Genomic DNA, 11,916 nt, shown 5'->3' on the forward strand with positions numbered 1-11,916 from the left:
AGTGCTCACTCAACAGCAAATTGTTTTCCACCTGTTTCTTCTCTCGCCAACCCTGCTCCCAGATTCATAATTGCAGTACTTGCTTCCCCACCTACCATCAAATCTGGGGATCAGTTTTCCTCTTCAGCCTTTGAGCACCAGCAACCTCTCAGGCTTGTCTGACACTTCTGGCACCTTCTCTGTTCTGGGCAGTCTTTAAACATATTAATAAATAACATCATTTTTAAAAAGTTTTTGGGCACACTCTTAAATCTCATTGCATCTTGACAATGATAAAATTTTATCTATTGTGTGAGTGCAGATATTTGGCATATACACTGCCCTCAGGAGACATATATTAATGTCTTTGATTTATTCTGCAATGACAGTTTGAGCTACATGGACAGTAGGTTTATGTAGGTTTGTGAAGAGAAAAATAGCAGCTTACAAATGATGCTACATTGGATGACATCTTTCCAAACAATTTAATTTAGCTCTGCCAAACATCAGTGAAAAAAAAAAATCAGGTGATCTCTTTATGAGAAATATTCTTAACAACCTATTTCATTTCCAGATAGCTCCTAAAAGTGGATATTACTTTCAGACCACTTTATGATTTATCATATCCACAAAATAATAATTTTAAATCCCTTTTCCCTTGAAAGTATCTCCAATTATGTGGGTGGAAAAATTGAATGAGGGAACCAGAAATAATTTCCATTTGTCTCTTTCCCATTTTTTTCACATTTAATAAATGGATAATAGTTGTGCTTAGGTAGAAAAATTAAAATGGTACTTATGAACTAATTTTCCCTATTATGAAAATCTCAAAACTGATTTTACACCAAGACAAAGAAAACAGGTTTGAATTCTATGATTAATTTTTTTGTTTTGGTTTGGTTTGGTTTGGTTTTTTAGCATTATCTTGTAGTCTCTCCCATACATCCTTGCTTCTCACTGGCACAACATTGTATTAGGTGATACACTGATATAATTCTTGCATACACTCTCACGTTGCACAACAGAAAGGAGGTCTAGTGCCAGATAGCTTGGTCAAAACTTCAGGCAAAAAGATCTGACCTTCTAAAATAGGCCCAAGTTTCTGTTTGCCATCAAACACTGGAAGGACATCCAGCAGGTAAACCAGGGGAATTCTCTTTCTTTTAACTTTATGAATTCAACTGTTACCACATTTAGACTTCTTTTTATTACTTTTTCAACAGACTATTCTATGTTTTCCATACTAATAACAGAACCATAGAATCACAGAATATCGCAAATTCAAAGGGACCCATAAAAGTCCAACTTCTGGCCCCACAGGCACCATCCAAAAATCAGACCATATGTCTGGGAGCAGTGTCCAAACTCTCCTTGAACTCGGGGCCGTGCCCACAGCCCTGTGCAGCCCGTTCCACGCCCACCGCCCTGTGGTGCAGACCCTTTCCCTGACCCCCAGCTGCCCCTCCCCTCACACAGCTCCATGCCGTTCCCTCGGGTCCTGTCGCTGTCACACAGAGCAGAGCTCAGCGCTGCCCCTCCGCTCCCTGTGAGGAGCTGCAGCCGCCATCAGGCCTCCCCTCAGCTCCTCTGAGCTCCTCTGGGCTGAGCCGCTCCTCGTACATCCGTCACTATTTTTGTTGCCCTCTTTTGGACAATCTCTCATAGTTTTACGTCCTTCTCATATTGTGGCACCTGAAGGATGCTTGAGGTGAAGCTGAGGAGCAGAGTGGGATAATCCTTTTCTTTGTGCCAGCCATCCTTTGTGATGACTTCTTTGTGAAACACACACATCAGAGAATCCAGTCATGGCTTTGTAATGATTAAAATTTTGACTGGATAATTATGTGAGAAAATATGGATCATGTTCTTATTCCCATAAAACCCAGGCAAAAACCGCTTTTAACAGAAGAAACAGATTTTCTATGCTTGATTTCCATGGCAAGATTGGAATGCCTTCACCCCAAACTGGGAGCTGCTGTGCATGTACAGTACATCTACACAACATTTGTGATGTTCTGCTATGGGGTTTCCCTCTCCCAGACGCATAGCATGCAATGAAAGACTGAAGGGATGACATCTAGAGACTTATTTTTGCAAGACTCGTTTGATGTCAAATTCTAGGGGGATAGTATTTGAAATGTTAGAAGTTGGCAAAAATTATGAACTGATTCTGCTTATCTACTTTGCATCTTTGGCATAAATATAGCTTATCTTTCCTACTTCAGAAAAGTAGAGAAGTAAAAAATGAAAGAAGATGCTTCCAGCCTCTTTTACAAAGTAACTTTAACCAGAATAGCATCTGAATTTTTATGACTGACTGCTCTGACCTCTATAAGCTGCTACATAGAAACAGTCGAGGGAAAAACAAATCTTACCCTCCCAAGTCTATCTTTATGGGGAATTTAGATCATTATTCTCACTGGGACTTACTTTGTCTCTGGCAGAAAAATAAGGAAAAGGCACACCTGCATTCAGAGTATATCTGCAAAATACTGTCAGGCCAGTAGCCATGTAAGGAAACACAGATTCATTTCCTTGGTAATGATCTTCTGAATAAAAGATTATTCTATTATATTCGCATTATACCTGTATTTCAAAAAGGTTATCAGTCTTGACACTCAAGGTGGCCATCAAAGGCAAAACTGTCATTTTTACTTACTGATTCTCTTGTCTAATAGTGCTGTAATATTTGATTGCAAATCCTTGAGGGAATACAAAATCCCAAAGATTAAAATTTATTGCTGAAATGATTTTTAATGTACAAGAACCAACTACAATGGTCCACACTCCAAGGCCAAGTTTTTCTAGCAGTTGTTTTCATATAAATTCAATATTGGAAGCTGAGCTGTTCCTATTAAACTCATAGTTCTGTGAACATTTGTTGGTCTGACAGATATTTTGCCTGAATTTGGACTGGAAGCCATTTGATCTCATCAAGAAGGTGCAATCATGAAAGTCATGATTTTGTAGAAGACTAGATTTCTCAGCATCTAATAAGGTGTGAACCCTCAGGCGAGGGCACTGGTGGCTAGGTCTGTATTAGCAAGCATCTGCAGACTATCAGTGCTGGATCTATGGAGAGAAACATGACATCATAGTCTCAGCCATCCACATATCAGGGAGCATTCAGCACCGTTTATCTTGTTGCATGGACTGCATGACAATATATGACAGAAGTGCATGTGAAACATCCTTGGAGAATGCTCCCTGTTCAGTTGCATCTGAGAGGAATCCCATTCATACATGTGAAGATGATTCCATGACATGAAGTCATACACAGCAAGAGTAGGAAAGTGAGAAATTTGCTTCAAAAGTGCACTCAGAATGTTCCCTATACATGCAATCTCCCTCTTTTCTGAACTTAATTCTACAAGCCTACAGGAAACACTCTTTTTTGAAACATCTCTCCATTTTTTTTTTTTCAATTTTAGTTGAAAAATCCTGACAGATACAGAGTCCTAGTCTGGCATTTGTGTTCAAAAGTTACTAGAGAGAAAATGAAGCATGTGTACACAAAGTATTACCACATATTCTAAGTACATTAACAGGCAACAGTACTGTTACGTAGGTTTTTTTGTCACACACACGAGCATAGCGTGAATTAATTCAGGGCCAAGATGCCAACTTGTTTCAATGTTGACTAACTTCAGAGCAGACACGGTGTTTTTTCCAGATCAGAGATTTGAACTCTTTTGTTTATGATGTGTGAACTCATTTAACTGAATTGATCTGAGAAAGACTCCTGATTAAAAAGATTTTGCTGGGGATAAGCTGTTTATTATGCATATCCACAGCTTCCCACAGAAACTCATTCTCAGCACCCTGCCGTGGCAGAGATTAGTCAGTATGCTGTAAAGCTACACTGCTGGGACCATATTTGCATTATTAAATGAATTAGAGTATTACTTCAGAAAAAGCAGTCACGGAGCTGTGATCACCACCCCAGAACCAAGTCTGATGTGTTCAGAGTACATCACAGGACGTCTCAGTGTTTGGAAAGAGGTGCATCCTCAGGCACCTATTGCAGCCTTTCTCTTGCACTGGAGTCTACAAAATACAGTAAAAGAGAGCTCTCAATAGAAAAATAACATTAATAGGCAAGTATTTGCTATGATAGTTGCTGTTTACAAAACTACAAAAGTAAGTTTTTAGTTTTTTTCCCACTGCACAAAGTGTACGGCCAGTGCTTCTCTCTCTCTTTTTATCTTCTTTTTTAATCTTCTTCTTCTTATCTTCTTTTTTAATCTTCTTCTTTTTTTATCTCCTCTCTCTTTTTATCTTCTTCTCAGTGCAAGTTTAAGTAAATGAAAGCTTGAACTAATGGATACTAGGAGGACTCATGCAGTCAGTACTATGTTTTGGGGGACCATATAAATGAGCTGAAGCGCATCTTATTATTTTTCCTCTTGACCGTCTTATGTCATTTAACCTGTTCCAGTCCTTCAGAAAGTGGATTTGAACACAACTGTAGTAAGGTAACACATGTGACTTTGAGTCAGTCAATTACATGTGACTTTGAGCCTTCATATGTTCAGCGCAATTAGAAAAATCATTCTCTACTTCTTCTCATCTCCTGACCATTACCTTTGAGCCTCTATTCATGATTTACTCATTCAAGCCATGAAGCATGCAGAATGTAGCTTGTGGCCACCAATAGAAATGATAGCCTGGCCTCTTACCTCTGCTCTGAACCACACTGCCAAGAGCATTGTGAGAACTAAGCTAGAGTAAGCTAGAGTAAGCTAGAGTAAGCTATGGTCTGGGGCTGGTAGTACAGCTGGGTAATGTATTAAGGCACATGCTTTCACCCAGGTGAATGTTCAACAGGTCAGGCATCATATGCTGTAATTCAGGCAGACCGAAAAACCATGCGAGGAAAAACAAGAAAGTGAGCTGCAAGCATGTCCTGGGTGTGTAAAGGGGTTAAGAAATGGCTGGTGACCAAACGCAGCAAACTGCTAGGTTTTAGGGTAGCAATTCTGGGCTCAGTATCATCTGAGGGAAAAATAAAAATAAATATTTAAATGACAGAATCCCACACTCCAGAAGTGCAAAGTCCCTGTCTGAAATGAAGACAGCTTTTACTCCTTATGGTACCTACTATTGCAAGCAGTGACATAAACTTTGCTCATATTTTCAAGGTTTTCATGATAATAATAATCCAGTAGACCCTAATGCAGTAAGATGTAGATCCTAACCATTGCCAAACTCTGAAAAACAACTATATCAGCACCAAGACAAAAACATAACAAAATACCAGGAGCCCATGTTTTATTAAATCTAGGTCTAAATGCTCACACTATGGAGACTTTTGTCCATTGTCAATCAACTGCAGAGCACCAAAGGTCTAGACTGATCGAATAGACAATGCTGATACTGAAACTCAAGGAGCTGAGAGGAGCAGACATAAAATCAGAATGGTTTGACTTGGAAGGGACCTTTAAAGGTTATCTCCAGGGATGGGGCATCCACCACCTCTCTGGGCAGACTTGTTCCAGTGTTTCACAGACCTGCTCCCTCTCTTTCTCCTTCCTTTTGTCACTGATGCCATCCTTCTCATCCTGTGGTCCCAAGCTCTTCCCTGGGCTAGTGTGGAAATATGCAATTTTTAGAGTAGCCAGCTGAGTGCGTCAAAGTGACAGAAGTAAAAAGAGAAAAAAAGAGGAGAGGAGAGGAGAGGAGAGGAGAGGAGAGGAGAGGAGAAGAGATTGTTTTTTAGCAATAGCTAAATATGAAGTCAGCTCAGCCACCTCATCTGATTGCATCTTTAGACCTGCTGAATATACACTGGTAAAAAAAAATATTCTGAGTTTTTCAAACCATAATCTATGACAGTCAGAACTGTGCCTTTATAACTCTTACCAGGTTATATGAAGGTGCAAGAAAGTGTAGTTCTGGCTGAAGATGCTTACAACTCCCTTTTGCTGATTAAAAGTGGTTTTGCACCAGTGCCAGGTTTCAAGTTGGGTTTGAAGACAACTACCGTTTCTTACTTGGAAGGACCAATGGCTTAATATTTAACCTGTAGCTGTTGTCAGCTATTTAACCTTGTCTAGAAATGAATAGGTAATTCCTCCTTGCTAACGAAACTTTAGAAAATCTTAAAATGACCTTGTGCCAATTTTATGGTGGAAAGTCACCTTGTGCCAATTTTATGGTGGAAAGTCACAGTTCAGTAAAGCTACACAGCTAACAAGTGCTGACCTTTTGTTCCTAGCCACTCAAATACGTTACAGTCCTACTGAAATACAATCATGCAATGTTAGACAAAAAGGGTAGGAATGGATAAATATCATGAACTGAAACAAGGAGAAAAAACAAAAGGACTGTAGTGAGGATCAGACAGACACAGTCAGAGGGAGCTAAGCCCTGTTTTTGTGGCAGGCCTGAGAAAGAACAGTTCTAATTTTATCTCACCGATTCTTGGCTGGTTGTAACATTTTTGTTATCAGAACAGACTTTATTTGGACAAAGAGTGACTAAGAAGGGGTGATTTATTCACATTAACAGACGGTCACTACTAATGACTCATTAACAAATGATCAGAGAGGGTTTGTAACTCGCAGACCTGTGAGGATTCGTAGAACAACCAACCACAAGTCTGCCTTTAAAAATTTGTTTTAGGAAAGCAAGCCAGATAAGGAGATTGTTAGTTACTAAGCACCTAGAAGGACTAGTGGAGATGCCTATTCAAGGAATGTGAAGATTGAGATTTCTCAACCTCTTTGAAGTCGTATTAAATGTGAGACTGTGCTGCAAATCATGGGCAAAGAACCTTGCACGGTCCTCAGCCCTTAACAGCCTGGAAGTGCCAGCCTCACTACTCATGCATCCAAAAGAATAAATGAGATTTTCTGAAATGCATTCTCATACCACAAAATCTGTCTGTGACACTGAAGACTGTACCCTGTGAAAGCTATGAGGAATGATCTTTTTAGCACAATGCTCTCCTACATCCTCACAGTAGTTTTAACACAGTTGGGCCCATCTGGGCAAGAAATCCCTCTTCTTGCATCTCCTGGTACTGCAGCCTCCTGGTTTCCACCAAATGCCATCCGTGCAAAACCATGCCATTCTCTTTAGAGAAGCAGAAAGAAGCTGCACATATCCTTGCAGAGAAAACTTCATTCCTTCTGACTCATCATAAAACAAGATTTGCTCTTATGCAGAATCGCTCTTGAGAGCACATAATCAGACAGGATTTGAAATTTTGGTGCAACATTATCCACTGGGAACAGCTTACAGTCTCAGTCATAATTTTGTTTTGAAATGTTTAATTTCGTTATACTTCTCTGTGCCTCTGGACTGAATTAGGTCCAAATGAGCTCCTGTCCTTTTCTTCTGTAACCATATAGGTCTCACATCTGCCTTAACCAGAGCACAGGCTCTGTATTTTGAAAGACATGAATATAGCTTTGATCTCCTAGCTCCTGTAAGTGCTAGTCTTCAGAGTCTCTTCAGAAGTTTCTAGGAGCTTCTGTAAAACATGAAGTGTCTGAATGTTTCTTCTGATCAAATGCTGAAAACAATGCAGCTCACGAATTCTGCTGGAACAGATGTCTTCCATCTTCCTGTTTACCCTTCTTAGGGCTAGCAGTCTAGTCATTAACTCTAAAAAAGAATTAAGACTGTTATATGCCTCTTTAATTTGCACCCAGCTCCTTATAATCCAAAATAATTGTTCCGGAAACCAGAAATAACTGACGCGCACATCCAGCTGTCCCTTTGTTTTACCAGGGGTGACCTCAATGCTAGTGGAGACAGAAGAATGCAGCACTATTTTTTGCTAAATAACAGTGTCCCATCATATTCCCTCCCCAGTTATAAAATTTGCTTTGTCTGGCCACCTGGAATGAGTACCCAGCAGTGGTTGGAGCACATTTCACATGGTTTGGTTTAGTTTCATCCAAAAGGAAGCTGCTCTTAGGAACCTTGGGAAGACCCAGTTCATAACACTCCAAGATATCTCTGTGATGCAAATAAAAATGTAGTAAATGGGCACAACCAGGAGGATCATTTCAAAAACATAATTCTGATCTGAGCTGTAGCATTAGTGACAACATATTTTGAGTGAGTCTGCTTCTGTCTGGGCTTAGCGAAGCAGAAATAGGTTTAAATGATATTTTAAAAAGGGAAAATTCTGATGCACTCTAGTCTTTGATGGCTGATGAGAACTTAAAAGTGCCAGCACTCCCTCCTGGCAGAAATTTTTTTTCACCGTGAGTACACTCTGTTCTTAGTTTTAAGGGACTTTTTTTATTTCACTCACTTGTCAGAAGGCATGGAGAACTCTGAACCAGATAATCAAAACCTACTGGGATGAGCTTGGCCAAGCAATACCAACCAACCAAATTGCAGACTAAATCTTGTTTTAGACTGGAGGTCTGCCTGACGGAATGAAATCTTGTAAAAATACCTGAAGGTTAAGTCAGGAAAGAATACCCTTTTCTGTTTTTCTGAGCTGCATGTTTGAAATATAAAGTCATGGGTGTGGAGTTGTATCTATCTGAGCCATTGCCTATTAAAGACTGATGCTCTCTCACACTTTCATTTCTGCATTTGTAATATAGTGAGGGAAATGACATGCAAGAAAGAAACCTTTCAAAGGCTTCATGTAGAGCTACATGAACAGAAAAGTTATGCTATTTGAAGTCAGTATGTTTTATTGCAAACATGCAGTGTACTGTGGGAAGGGTAGAAACAAACCAGCCCTTCTGGTTTCTATAATTCAAGCTTTGACTTTTCAAGAACTTTATGGAAATTTCATAGCAGGCTCAGCATTCTAAAAATAAAGGAGAACTTCAGCCACTGAGGGGCTTACTTTGTCAGTGATGTATTCTCTCCCACGTACTGCACAGAGAATTATGACCTTTTGAGGGAACTGAAAGATCTGGGATCCTTCTGAGCCAGGACAAAGGCTGAGATTCAGAGACATCAGAGGTAAAGCACTTTTTGCAAAAAACTACAAAATGGAAACTCCTTCTCTTTTCTAAAGACTAAAAATGAGAGATGTATAATGAGTGCTTACTCCTACACAGATTTCTGAGTGCTTGAATCCTGAACCCCAAATTTCATTCATTTCATAGCAAACTTCATATGGAAAGAATTTCAGCTGCTGCTGAAAAAAAGATATATTAGCTGTCTCCCAGAAAAGCTCTGCTCTACTTCAAAGACCTTCAAATAATCTCTATAAAGATTTTGCTATTCTGTTTAAAATTTCAAATATAGCTATATGTGATGTCCTTCTATCTAATGGAATCGTATACAGGCACTAAAGAGGTGAGTTAGGGATGGTGGTTTCCCTCAAGTATTTGTTTTGTTGAATTATATACATATATGCATGATGGTAAAGTGATTTAAAAATGATTCAAGCTTCTCATTAGCAAAAGAAGTCATATTTAATACATGCTTACAAGCAGAATATTCTAGTATCTGTCTGAATAAATTCAATACTTCCATCTAACTGCTCAGATCATATTCTGTGCGGTACAACAAAGTATGTAACTGATAACTCTTGATATGAAAGTTACATAATAAAAAGTTCTTGTAGACCAGAAAGTCTAGAAATTTCAGGATATGTTTCACCTTGTCATGAGAGTACACAGATATTCTAAGTTTATTCACTGTGTGCAGTGACACTGAAAGGAGACTAAAAACTTGTCTGTTTTCTAGATTCACCTCTAGGTCTTAGGTGAAGATTTCTCCAATGCACTCTTTGAATTGTTTAAAGATGATGAAGGTGTGGATGATGGCAAACAGCCTTTGGTGACTGAGCACTTTTTTTTTTTTTTTTTACTAGAAGTCTTTTTATTGCGTAATTCTTGAGCAGGTTCACTTTATACGCTGAGGTTTCTGCGCCTGCACCTGCAAGAAGTGCTTCCTGGTGTTCAGATGAAACTTCTTACATTCCAGTTTGAGCCCATTGCCACTTGTCCTTGCAAAAGGGACCACTGAAAAGAGCTTGGCTCCATACACACAGAGGGTGGTGACACACTGGAACAGGTTGCCCAAGGAGGTTGTGGATGCCCCATCCCTGGAGGCATTCAAGGCCAGGCTGGATGTGGCTCTGGGCAGCCTGGTCTGGTGGTTGGCGACCCTGCACATAGCAGGGGGGTTGGATGATCATTGTAGTCTTTTTCAACCCAGGCCATTCTATGATTCTGTGATTCGATGATTCTGCATCCTCCTGAATCTTCTTCGATAGTATCAATGACCAAGGGTCTTCCAAAAGTGCAATTTTACTTCTTTTACGTATTTTGCACAGTAAAGTCATTGTTTTTTTCTTAGCCAAGTGGAACTGCTCTCCAGTCAGCTCATTGCAAAAAACATGCAATCTTCTTGTCACTTGAGTGTTCATCCCATGCCCCAGACCCAGACGTGGCATTTTATTGTGAGAAACTGTCCATAAGTACCACAAAAATAAAAAGAACGCGTATGAAAAAGAAAAAATACATGAGACAGCTGTAAAAAATAATTCTGCAGCTGTTCATCACAATTTCCAGCTCCATCATTTCCCCCTACTTCAAAACAGCTGCTGCATAGACCTTGTGGCAGATTTCCAAAATCTTCAACAGAAGCTGTTTTACCCTGTGAAAAAAATTGCCATTTCATTCTTCCAGCTTCAGAAGAAAACATCATCAGCTTCTGCCAGATTTAACCCACAGTCTCCTAATCCTTCCACTAAAGGATTCCACTAAAATCACCTGGAATTTGCCACACAGAGAGCTGTGCTAGAAGTTCAACACAGCTGCCACTGCATAACCCAAACAGCAAGAAGAGTCTGTGGTAGTAAAATTAGTAATATTTAAGTTTTGAGAGCTCTAGTGAAAAGTTTAGCCTAACTGAAAGCACATTCCTTCCAGACTAAGTCTATCATCCTGTGACTCCTCCCACCCACCACATCTGAGATAAACGGGGTCATTCCTGCAGGCCGCACTGAGCCACTGCCCCTTCCCATGGCTGTGGCACTTACTGAAGTTACAGAGTCCTCCCCTCCCTTTCTTATGCTATTATACATGTGGAGTCCCTGGATCTCTAACAGCATAAAAGTGATGTTAAAAGTGTTCAATTGTGAAATAGGCATTATACTTTTCATATTCTGATGGACAGCAACCTTTCAGATATCTCAACTTTAGATCAGGACTCCAGGATCCAAGAGCTAGAATTTCACAGAATCATAGAATCATAGAATATCCCAAGTTGTAAGGACCCAGAGGGATCCAGACTCCTACCTACTGGGTACGCAAAGGGCCAACCAAAACTCAGACTATATCTCTGAGAGCATTGAACAGCATGCCCACCGCCCTGTGGTGCAGACCCTTTCCCTGACCCCCAGCTGCCCCTCCCCTCACACAGCTCCATGCCGTTCCCTCGGGTCGCTGTCGCTGTCACACAGAGCAGAGCTCAGCGCTGCCCCTCCGCTCCCTGTGAGGAGCTGCAGCCGCCATCAGGCCTCCCCTCAGCTCCTCTGCTCTGGGCCGAGCCAATACAGGGACCTCAGCCACCCCTCATACATCTCGCCCTCAAGATCCTTCCCTATCTTTGTAGCCTGTTCCTATTCTCTTGTACTTCAGTCTGTTCACACAGTGTGAATTATAAGCTATCTCATCACAAACATTTTCTTTTACGTAAACGGTAGGAATTGCTGGAAGCTGTCAAGGGTAGAAGAGTGGGACAGATGTAAGCAAACTGTCACAGATGCTGAGTAGTCACATCAAGATGTGGCTGCCTCTAGCTGCTCTGCTCTGTCTGCATGATGTTATTGGCCTATCTGTCACAGTAGCTGTTCATTTTGCTCTTCCCCGTTCTCTCCCTATATGAAAAGAATCTTCATTTAGAAGATTCAGTTTCAGAAGCCATGGAAAAGAAAAGAGAAGAGAAGAGAAGAGAAGAGAAGAGAAGAGAAGAGAAGAGAAGAGAAGAGAAGAGAAGAGAAGA

This window comes from Meleagris gallopavo, chromosome 3 (genome assembly GCF_000146605.3).
Source record: "Meleagris gallopavo isolate NT-WF06-2002-E0010 breed Aviagen turkey brand Nicholas breeding stock chromosome 3, Turkey_5.1, whole genome shotgun sequence".
Lineage (NCBI taxonomy): Eukaryota > Metazoa > Chordata > Aves > Galliformes > Phasianidae > Meleagris > Meleagris gallopavo.